The sequence below is a fragment of the Vombatus ursinus genome, unplaced genomic scaffold, assembly GCF_900497805.2.
Source record: "Vombatus ursinus unplaced genomic scaffold, bare-nosed wombat genome assembly UNPS02010980.1, whole genome shotgun sequence".
Taxonomy (NCBI): Eukaryota; Metazoa; Chordata; class Mammalia; order Diprotodontia; family Vombatidae; genus Vombatus; species Vombatus ursinus.
Window position 1 is genome coordinate 410,088 of NW_020950758.1, and position 12,137 is coordinate 422,224.

Below are 12,137 nucleotides of genomic sequence, written 5' to 3' on the forward strand. Positions count from 1 at the left end.
AGGTTATACTGACCAGATCGATGCAAGGAGTTTTCTCACACTTGAACATCACAAGAAACCCATCCGTCTTATCTGAAAACTGGCCCCATACTGATCAATCAGTTCCTGTTTCCATATTCCTTTGATTGTCTCTTGGGGGGAGTGGGACCCCTCTTTTTCTGAATGCGGAGAATTGTACCTGTTCATTCTCACCCTCCTCCTTGACTGGCCTTATTTGATGAATTGGTTTTAATATACAGAAGTCTGTCCACCCTGTATTGGGGTCCAGCCCTAAGCTGAGGAAATCTAGTCCCTATAGGCGTAGATTGCTTTAATGAATAGATTAGTTTGGGAGATCAAACCTTTTTTTCCTCCCTCATTTCATCTATCCACAGATCCAAGGTCTCTCCCAACCCTGGGTGACCCCAGGCAAGTCACTGAATTTTCAATTCACCAGAAAACTTTCTAGTTTAAGTTGCAGAAAAGCAAGTGGCTTGCCTTGCTTTCTCACCTGAGAGTTCCCTCTCCCAAATTGTGTAAATGTCCTGTTTTACACCAAAGCTCCCTGAGGACAGCTCCTGGTATCTTCTTCAGCCCTCTATCTCCTGCCTATCAACAACAACTCGGCCTTCCTGGCTCATAGTAAGAATTTATAAATGCTTATGGAGATGCATTGAACCGTGAAGTCCCCTCCTGGGCCCCTGATGTGAGCAGTTAGTAGATCGAGGTGGGGATGCTTGGGGTGGATGGGTGGGGCTTGGAGGGCCCTAGCAGAAGGTGGGCCGAAGGCTAAGTAAGGTTGCCTTGTCCTTGCTCCAGGCACAACAAGGAGGGAAAAGAGCTTAGTGAAATAAAAGATAACCAAAAACACGGTCAGTAACTGCTGGGACTCTGAATCTGTTGGCCCGTGGGCACTCTCCCTCGATGCAGATCCCTCTAAGATTTGATCAATGATCTTGAGGGTAGTTGTGTCTGAAAGGGGCACAGGGAAAGTCTAGATGTTTCTTAATCATCCAAAAACTAAAAAATGACTGGGTATTTTTGTAATGAGTAACTTTTCTTAGCCTGCCCACAGCTCAATACAGTTTCGTATTTCCTGCCCTGAAAAAAATGACTCATGAGTTAATTGGGCTGATGAAACCTCTCTTGCCATCTGTGTCTGGGAGCTGTCTTTCCTGAGGCCCAGGGTGGCCTTCTACTTAGCTCTTCCACATGACTTGTTAGCATAGACTTTGGTCTATGCTAAGAGACCACTGGAAAGTTAATGCCAGAGTATTAATTGGTAACGAGGAAGCAAGAGCTGCCGTTAGCTCTTGGCCTCTTCAAGAGAGAAGGGATGGCTCGGTCCAACGATAGGACAGAAGGAAGAAGGTAGAAGGCTCAGGAGAGAGACAGACCGAGAGATAGAGGCAGAAAGAGACGGAGAATTCGAGAGACAGACTCAGAAAGAGATGGAACTTGGTTTAATGGACTGGGGAAGGCTGAATTTTGAGAGGCCGGCCAGAAACCTGAGCCAGGAATAGGAACCAAATGGTAGTAACAGGTGTGTGGGCATGGTGGAGAGAGCATGGGATTTGGAGCCAAAGAATTGGGGTTCAATCTCAGCTCTTCCATTTGCAGAGACCTTGAGCAAGTCACTTCGTTTCTGGGCCTCACTGCCTTCACCACCAAAAGGAGGTTGGACCACATGTCTTCCCAGCCCCCTTCCAGCTCCTTCCCATAGGAGCCATTAGCATGCCTCCTTTGAAAATGAGAGTTGGTGGGGCATAACAGATTCCAGGCTTCCCTGTGAACTGGCTATGTGACCCTGGGTGAGTTCCTTAACCTCCCAGTGCCTTCGCAACTCGACAAGAGTCAAAGTTACAGATAAATTGCTGATCTCCCATAATGACAAAGAGCTCCTGGTGGGGAGGTTGTTCAAGGGTTATCCTCATTTCACAGATGGGAAAACTGAGGCCCAGAGAAGATTGCCTCTACAATTAGATACATCCTTGCCTTTTTTGGCAGCTGAAGCATTTCATTGTCTCTTCTGGAACAATGACCCTTCATTCTCCCTGAAGCCCTCAATACTCCAGCCTGACTGCCCGGCTTCTTACTGCACCCGTAGGACAGCCCATTTCCTACTTTGGCTTCTCTGCCCAGTCTGTTCCCCACACCTGGCATGTTCTCCCTCCTAACCACCACCTTTTGGAACCCCAGTTCCCTTTAGGATCCTCTCAAAGGCCTTTGTTCATTCCTGCAGCTGTTAGTACCCCTGTTTTGTATCGAGTTTGCAAATCTCCAGTATTTACCCATCTGGCGCTTTCCCCCCAGTTTGGGGGTCTATGTAGCACCCAGCACCCAGCACAGCCGCTGGTACCTAGGGAGGGGCTTCATTGATTGTTGGGTGATAGGAGGGCTGCGTCTTCCTCAGAAAAGTGCTGCTTGGGCCAGCCACCAGTCTGATGGTCCCCTGTGCCCCGGTGATAGGACAGTGCTAGCTGCAGTATCTTATACATAGCAGTGACAATAAATGCTTGTTGATTGAGTAATTGATCTAGATAGGGAGAGAAGCAGCAGGCAGCTCTAGATGGCCATATGAAAAGTTCAGTAACCAGGATAGGTTTAAATAACAGTTCTGGGCAATGGTAGAGGACTGGTCACAGCGCAGGACACCATTAAGTTACTGTTTGTTACTCATTTATTGTACTGATAGTAAGTATTACAGGAATGCAGAGCAGGACCAAAGTCACTGAAAGAGGCACTGAGAGGCAGGAGGCCTTCTCTTCTGGGCCTCAGCTATCTCCTCTTTGAAATGAGTCCCTGGTCCCCTCCATCCTTAACGTTCTGGGATGGTGTGGGCAGGCTTGCAGGAGGAGCCAGGCCTGGAAGGTGGGCAGGTGGGGAGGTGCTGGAAGGCTGTACATGGGGGGGCCTCCAGATCTGCATCCCATAGTCAGGACCTCAGCTGCTTCGGAGTCCTGCTGGCTGGAGATGGGGAGAGCAGGGGGAGGGGGAGAAGGAAGAGAAGGCCAAGTACTGTGAGCTGGTGCTTAAAAAAAGATACACACCTCTCCTCCTCTTCAGGCCTGACCTGATGTTCACTTAAACTCCATTTCGCCTAGAAATAAATGCATGATTTTTCGTTTCTTTTTGTTGGGGAGAGGACCACCACATGGATCACTTACTCTAGTTTGACCCCCACTGCAGATGGACATGACTCTGGGGATTTGTCAGTTTTTATGGTCAATAAGCTGAAAGGAGGGAGGGACCTCCTCCCTTCCCTCCCCCAATCCTCATTCAGAGCTGTGGTTTCCTTCTCATTTCCTGGCTGCTAACTTTTAAAAAAAAAAATCTTTTTTCTTCCTTTTATTCTAAGTGTTACTTTAACTTAAAACCTCAGGGCCAGGGGACACCCTCGTCTATTGGACACCTTTCAGAGCCCCTTTCTCACTTGGGCAATAGGACAATTCAATTTTTTTAAATGAAGCAATGTGGTAGGCTCTGAGGCAGGTATGAAGCTTACATCTAAAGCTCCAGCCCTGCTCCTGATGCCTGCCCTCATGGAGCTTCCACAAGGTGAAGAGACAGTGGAGCGAGCCCTGGATTTGTGGTCAGAAGAGGTGGGTTCTAAGGGGCAGCTAGGTGGCTCAGTGGATAGAGCACTGGCCCTGAAGTCAGAAGGACCTGAGTTCAAATCTGGCCTCAGACCAAATACTTGACACTTACTAGCTGTGTGACCCTGGGCAAGTCACTTAACCCCAATTGCCTCACCAACAAAAAAAAAAAAAAAAGAGGTGGGTTTAAATGCCAGCTTTGCCCCTTAGACCTGTGTGACTTTGAGAAAGTCACTTCCCCCTCAGTGCCTCAATTTCTTCATCTGTCAAATGAGAGCATTGGGCTAGATGTTCCCTTAGGTCCCCTAATATCTCTCCCATCTCTAGATCTTTGATCCTAGGGCAGTAGGACAGGACTGCATCATCCTCATCCTCATCCTCATCAGTAATCAACTTTCAGGTTGGAAAAGACCTTTACAAATATTGTCTCACATAATCCTCACCAACAGCCCTGACAGGTTGGTACTATTATGGTAGCCATTTCCAGATGCAGAAAAAACCCGAGACATTAGGAAATTGAAAATAACAATAATAATGATCAGCACAATAATCTTTATATATAGCACTTTAAGACTCACAAATATTTAATTTCATCCTCACAACAACTCTGGGATGTAGGTGCTATTATTATCCCCATTTTACAGACAAGGAAACTGAGGCAGACAAAGGTTAAGTGACTTGCCCAGCTAATAAGTGTCTTGGGCAGGATTTGAATTCATGTTTTCCTGACCCTAAGAACAACAGTTTCGTATTTCAGGCTACAAAACTATAATGTATTAGAAGTGGTTTATCAGACACACGAATCAAATACCAGTGAGGTTTGGTGTGTAGAAAGATCCGGGAAGATTTCCAGGAGCAGGTGGCATTTGCTTTTGCCTTTAAAGGACAGGTGGGCATTTGGGGGAAGGGGATTGGAAAGGGCGTCACGTGAATAAGGCACAGTGCATGCAACAACAAGGTAGGGAAGTTGTGGCCCCATGCAAGGACTGTGAGTAATTCACGTGGCTTCACTTGGCATAGCAAAGAGCAGGATGAGGTAAGGTGATCAACCTTGACTTTAGAGGACCTATGGGGATGCCTAATTCCCTCCCCTCTGCAAAGAAGGGATGCCTATGGGCAGAATAAGGCACACCCCACTAAGCATGGCCCATGTGTCCATTTGGTTTGCTTGGCTGCGCTTCTTTATTTTGTTAGGTCCCAAGGGGAAGGCTTTAGGAAGGGACTCACTTTGGGAAGTAAGGAAAACACTAATCAAACATTTATTAAAAACAAAACAAAGGAAGAGAGGTGCTGTGGCACCCCGTTGAGAAGGGTTCCATTTCCCTTTGTTCAAAAACCACTTCTTTAATCAGGGCACCAAGGCCAGCAGCTGGTGGAGGTGGGCTCAGCCTCCGGACAAAGGAGAGCCCCATCCTCCCACAGCAGCTGAGGGCATCAGGTGACAAGGGGCCCCTAACAACTGCTGGCACTAGACCTCTAGCTCCCCAAGGCAGGTTTGCGGGGGGGACCCTTCCACCTCCTCCCCACCAGGGTCAGAAGACTTCATCAGCTTTGCCTTCCTAGATGCCCGAGGGATTCTAGGGGTGGAAGGGCCCTGGAAGATCATTCAGTCCAACCTGCTTCATGACACATGAGGATAATAATCTCTAGTGCAGGGAGAGAGAGAGATTCTCCACCTATGAACTTACATTTTTACAGTTGAGGTTACGGACAGAGGCTAAGTGACTTGCCCAAGGCCACAGAGCTAGGAAGGATATGCGGCAGGATTTGAACTCAGGTCTTCCTGACTGTAGGTCCCGCAATAGCCTGTGCCGCCTAACTTAGTTGTAGAAGAGGACAGTGGAAGAACAGTAGGGAAATCCAGAATCTCAGACCGCATCCAGGGGTCAGCCAAGCTAGAGAACAGGGAGGTCGAAGGACAATCCCAAGTCCTCTGGATTCTGCTGGCCTTAGCATGGACACCCCTCTTTCTTCTCATTCTGAGTTTTTGAGGAAATGGAGGTGAATCCTACTTCATCACTTTTTGCACCCAAAGAAACACCATGAGCAGCTCTGTGGACCTTGGTATCCCTCAGTGTCCCATGAGGTAGAAGAGGGGATGTGGGGGCGGGGGCGGGGGTGGGGACAGCCAGAAGGATTCTAGGAGCACTTCCTTCTAGAGATGGAAAGGCTCCAGAGAGGACGGAGGGGGCTCCAGAGCAAAGGCGGCAGGTAGGAATGGCCGGTGTTTATTTACATTCCAGTAAATGGATCACTTCTGGGACACTTTGAAACCTGATAATTGTCCTCCTTTTTTGGCATGTGTGATGTGATGTTTAGACTTCCTCCGAGCCAGGAAGACCTGAGCTCACGTCTCATCGTTGGCACCTGCTAGCTGTGTAACCCTGGGAAATTACTCAATCTCTGCCTGCCTCAGGCAACTTCCCAAGATTTATTTATTAAATTATAGAATAGGGCATCTTAAACTTTTCTAGAATCATGGACTTCTTTAGCAGTCTGGTGAAGCACATGGAACCCTTCTCAGAATCATTATATATATAATTCATAATTGAAGGAAATGATAAATTCAATTAGAGTTTAGTGAAAATTAAGATACAATTTTTTCCCAACCAAGCTCATAGACCTGAAATCTATCACAAACAGGGATTCATGGTCGCCTGGTTAGGAACCCCTGATTTAGAGGGATCTGCATCAGCTGAGCTCCTTGAGGGCAGGGCCTGGGTTTTCTTTTTGTTTTTTGCCTTTTTATGTATCCCTATCACTTAGCACAGTGCCTGGCACGTTTTTGTTCAGTCATGTCTGATTCTCTGTGACCCCATTTGGTTTTTTGTTTTTTTTCTTGGCAGAGATACTAGAGTGGTTTACCATTTCCTTCTCTGGCACATTTTACAGATGAGGAAACTGAGGCAAACAGGGTCTTGCCCAGGGTCACACAGCTAGGAAGTATGTGAGGCCAGATTTGAATTCAGGTAGATGAGTCTGACAACATGGTGTTTTAAAAAAATCTATCTTGGAGGGGCAGCTAGGTGGTGCAGTGGATAGAACACCTGCCCTGAAGTCAGGAGGACCTGAGTTCAAATTTGACCTCAGACCAAACACCTGACACTTACTAGCTGTGTGACCTTGGGCAAGTCACTTAACCCCAATTGCCTAACCTCCCCCGTAAAAAAATCTATCTTGGTAATTATTTTAGGATAATTGGTTTCTTTCATAATCCCATGCATTTTATTTTATGCATTTAAAACTGTCCCTCTGAGAAGGGGTCCAGAGGCTTCACCAGCCTGGCTGACAAAGGGGGCCAGGACACAAACAAGGTTAACACCCCCAAGATGATTTTTTCAGGGCAGGCCCCTCTTACCGAGATTCTGGGTGCCTGAGATTCTGGGCCAGGCTATTTTTGGTTCCAAGTTTTGAATTTCATCTTTACCCCTTTTCATCTTCCTTCCCCCTTTCCCCCCATCACTCTAGGTAAGGCAGCAAGATGCCTTGGGCCAAAGCCCCGACTTTGACTCAGGAGAACTGAAGTTAGATTGTGAGCTCCATTGGGCTGTGAACTCCTTGAGGCCAAGGACAGTCTTTCGCCTCTTTTTGTATCTCCAGCCTACTGTGTCTGGCATACAGTAGGCGCTTAATAAATGCTTATTGACTACTTAGAATGGAATCAGAGCTGTGATGCTTCCTAGCTCTGAACCTCAGTTTCCTCTTCTGTAAAGTGGGTACAATAACGTTTACACCATATCCTCCAAGGGTGGTTGTGCCTGAAAATCTTCAAGCACTAGATACGTGAGCTAGTATTATCATTTTTATTCAGTTTGCTTCAATGACTTTGTGAATCATCTCATACTTGGATCAGACCCCTGACGTCACTCCTGGTATTTCCTGCAGTCACTAAGCTCCTACTTCCCCCTCTAACGACTTGACTGCCCTCTGGGTTTGGCACCATATTCAATGTCTACACTGGGCTGGCTCGTGGCCGGGCTTGCTTGGCCAGGAGTTGGCTGCCCTCTGCTGGTTTCCTACAGTCATTACAGGACTCTTCATTCCTCCCCGTCTCCTGGGGCTGGACTCTTTCTACTCAGTGATCTAATCTTACTCGGATCGTTTGTCCTGGTTTAGAAGCTTCTCTTAGCTGTAGTTCCTAGTGGCCCTCTGCGATCCTTACGGACCAGAGTCACTGGCAGCTTGGTTGAAGCATTGCTGGTGGCAGATTTTGTAAATCAACAGCTTGAGTTTTAGGTCCCTGCAGAACTCTTGGATGCTTGTTACCTGGATTTAGTAGCTGGTCAGTGGAAAGAGCAAGAGACTCGGAGTTGAAGGACCTGGGTTCTCTCCTGCCTCGTCTCTCTAGTGACCTTGAACAAGAGCGTTTATTGAGCCTCTACCATGTGCTAGGAATTGGGGGTGCAAAGAATGAAATAGTCCATACTCCCAAGAACTTTATATTCTGAGCCAGTTTCCTCAAGCATAAATGAGAATGATGAGCTAGCCGACCTCAAAGTTCTCTTCCCTGCCTAAATCTGTGATCTTCTGATCTCAAATGCAGCGTTTCGGTCTGTGATGTGCTCCCACTAATGAAGCATTTGGATCTTCCGTCTCCAATGTGTGCAGCAGAATGGAAACTCATTGAGGGCAGACTTTCCATTTTTTCGGTCTTTGTGCCCAGCACATCTGGCATGTGGACGTCTCCTAATGAATGATTAAATTGAGCGGGTTCCCTTCCGAGGCAAGTCTGGGAATGGGATTCCCTTTAAAGGCTTCCTTGGGGAAGATGGAGATGGAGCACTCCACTCCTCTCTTCACCCCTGACCTTTCATTTCAGACCATTCCACCCGGAAGCTGCTCTTGTCCTCCCTGATGTCAATGGAATATCTTTGTCTGGGGAGAGTTCCCTTTTCTGAAATTAAGCAACTGTAAAAACCAGGGCCCTTGTGGAGCGAGAAGATGCCCTGTGAGGAGGCAAAGGGAAGAGGGAGTAGTTTGATTGGAGGGACAGACTATAGCTCCCTAATAACCTGGAATCCCCACTTCTGGAGTCGTTGTTTGGGTGAAGACCTTACATGTTTTGCAGATCAGTGTCAAAAGGCCAGCTTGTTACCTGTCAGGAGCAGCACCTTCATCTTCTGGGCCTGACCCGGATTACTCTGTATTACCGGGTCAACCCAAAGTTTCAACGACAGCTTAAAGCCACGCTGAGACTTGCAGACCCCCTGTGTTGACTAGAAGCAGTGTGGCCTAGTGGATGGGGGGTTGGTCTTGGAGTCAGAGTGACCCGGATCCTGCCTCAGACTTGTCCTGGCTGTGTGTCCTTGGGCTCATCACTTGATTCCTCTGTCCTCCCTCCCCCCAGCTCTCTAGTTGGGAAGTTGCAGAGAAGGTGCTGACCTGTATTGGTAGAGGGAGTCCCTTACACGGATGAAATCCCGGGTCTGACCAAACCCCCCAAAATGAAGTGAGTGCCAGTGCCCTGGAGGAGGGAAATGAAGCACAGGACAAGCACGTGTGACTGGAGCGGGGAAGGGAAAGTGCCCGGAACCTGCATTGCTGCTGGTACAATGGTTTCCTTGTCCATGGGCTTTTAACTTTTGCAAAGCATCTTCCTCAAAATTACCATTTAAGGTGGGTCACTCAGCCAGTCAACATACATTTATTTTATTTTATTTTTTGGCTAGCCAATGGGGTTAAGCGACTTGCCCAGGGTCACACAGCTAGTAAGTGTTATGTGTCTGAGGCAGGATTTGAACTCAGGTCCTCCTGAATCCAGGGCCGGTGCTCTGTCCACTGTGCCACCTAGCTGCCCCCTTAACATACATTTATCAAGTGCTTACCATGGGCCTAGCACGGGTCCTGCACTGAGGTTCAGTGACTTGACTAGGGTCTCGAAGTTTTAAGGGACAGGCTGTGTATTCAAATCCAAGAATCCTGATTCTAACCTTCATGTTCTTCGCTCTGCTGCCTCTCAGGGTGGGCCAGGCCATGGTGGGGTTCCACAGTTTAGGGCCCTGGATAAACAAGAGAGCAGCAAGAGGGCTTGAGGCAAAGTTCAGAAGGGGATCTTAGCAGGCCCTGAGGCCATTGGGACCAGATTACGAAGGGCCTTGAATGTCATTTTAAGGAATTTGGATGTTAAACTCCTGGGAGATTGGCAGTAACAGAGGCCATTCCCAGAATTTGTCTGCTTGTTTCAAAACCTCTGAGCACTTTCCCTGCCCGGGCTCACTGGGGCAAGCCAGATCAGCATCCACACGTACCTTTTTCATCACTCAAACCCAGAGAATGGTGCTCTGACACGGTCGTCTTCCTCCGAAGACCTAAAACCAGAGGAAGCCCACAACTGAGAGGTGGACTAAGGTTTCAATTTCAATTTAACCACATGACATTTGCTGTCTGGCGGTACTTTATTGCACAATAATTTTTGAAAGAGTTTAAATGAAGAGGTTGGGCCAGACTAACACTAGATTCCCTGCAGTGTCCGTAGACACTGCAGACTCTAAATTCTGAAGGCCCTAGCTCTGACACCCCATGTTCTCAGTTCTGAGGCCCCTCCTGGCTCTGACACCCCGTGTTCTCAGTTCTGAGGCCCCTCCTGGCTCTGACACCCCGTGTTCTCAGTTCTGAGGCCCCTTCTGGCTCTGACACCCTGTGTTCTCAGTTCTGAGGCCTCTTCTAGCTCTGTAACTCTTTTGTTCTAACTTCTAAATCTCTACTCAGAGTTGACATTATATGTTCTAAGTTCTAAGTTTCCACCCAGAGTTGACATTCTATGTTCTATTGGCTCCTTCCAGACTTACAGTCTCATGTAGTGATACCACTGGCATTCAATGTTTTTAAAAATACAATAAAAAAACCCCTCTAAAGTTATCGTTCCCGCCCCCTGCCCCCCAGAAGCCCAGGGAAGAGGACTGCATACACACCCTTAAGCCACCATTCCCTGTTGCTTGTATCACCCTGTATCCCTTCTCTCTGGTCAGCAGGTGGGTGGAGGCTTCATTGGGAGCCCTCTGGAGACAGTGGTCATTGCCTTGGCCAGGGTTCTTGAGTCTTTCAAAATGGCTTTTCTTTAAAATGTTTCTGTTATCGGGTAAATTCTTCTACTTGATTGCCTTGGCTCTAGCTCCTACTTCCCAGAATCTCTGAAACGCTCTCTTTGGTCATTTTTACCTTTTATTACTGTCATATCCTTTGGTTTGATTGGCCATGCCCCAGCTGAGAGGCACCCCCATGGTTTCCAGCTCTTTCCTTTTTTTCCTTTTAATCTTTTCTTCTGGATCGGAAGGGCTGTTGGAGGGGAGGAAGATGTGAGAAGACTGGAAAGGCGGGAAGGGGCCAGGGTTGGGGGGCTCTAAGAGCCAAATGATTTTGTATTTCATCCTGGAGGTTCAGTTCAGTTTCATTGAAACATTTATTAAGTGCCTACTCTGTGTCAGGGAGCCACAGGAGTTTTTAAAATAGGTGCATGGAGTGGCGTGGTCAAAGGTGGAGTGAGAGTCACAGGAGTGAAAGAATTTTTTAGATGAAAGCTAACTGAAATCTCAGCTCAACCGTGGGAGACCGCCCCATCTCACCCAAGGGGAAACTCTCGAAAGTCTCTAGGGAAGAGCTGGCTTCCTTTACACATCTGCTACTTTCCACGAGTCTGCTGAAGAGTGGCACCAGAAGGACCTCCCTGGAGAAGAAGCTTTCACACCAGTTCTGTTCTCACACACAGACTCAGGGTCATGTTTTACTGGGCACTAGCTCTACGGATTGGGAGTCACTCTCTGTCTACCTATGCAGCCCATGCCAAATGCCCCAGGCTTGGTTGGAAGCCTGATTATCCTCATTTTGGAATGTTAGCCTTCTTCAGAGACAGCCCCTTCCAATTGCTCATATGGATTTACCTTTATAGGTTTCCCTTGAGTCTTATATTTGCATTTCAAAGTTTTTACTCAGCTCTGATATTTTCATCAACCATAATGGAAAGTTCTTTCTTCTATTAAAATTCATTTTGCCCCTACAGGATTATGCTCAGCTTTGATTGGAAAGTTATTCTTAGTTACAATCCTACATTTTTTGCTGTTTGAAAGACTGCATTCCAAGACTAGTTCTTTCAGAAGTTGCTGGGTCATAGGTAATCTTGAATACGGCTCTTGACTACTTGAACTGTTTCTTTCTGGCTACTTAGGTTATTTTTCCCTTTCACATGAAAGCTCTGGATTTATGTCTAGAATGTCTCTGACTATGACATTCCTAGGACTTGGGTTTTTTTCTTCCAAGAAGTAATTGGTGAAAAAAAAAAGAAGTAATTACTGGGTTCTTTGTATATTCACTTTGCTCCCTGGTTCTCATTGATTTGTGCAGTATTCATTTATGATTTCCTAAAATATAATGTCTAGACCTTTTAAAAAAAAATGGCTTTCGGGAGCCCAAAGATTTTAAAATTATTTCTCCTTGATCCATTTTTTTTTCAGGTCAATGATTTTTTTTTTATATCAGATACCTTATATTTTCTTCTATTTTTTGAATCTTTTATCTTTGCTCTAATATTTCTTGGTGTTACATGGCAGGTAGGCAAGCAGTACACAT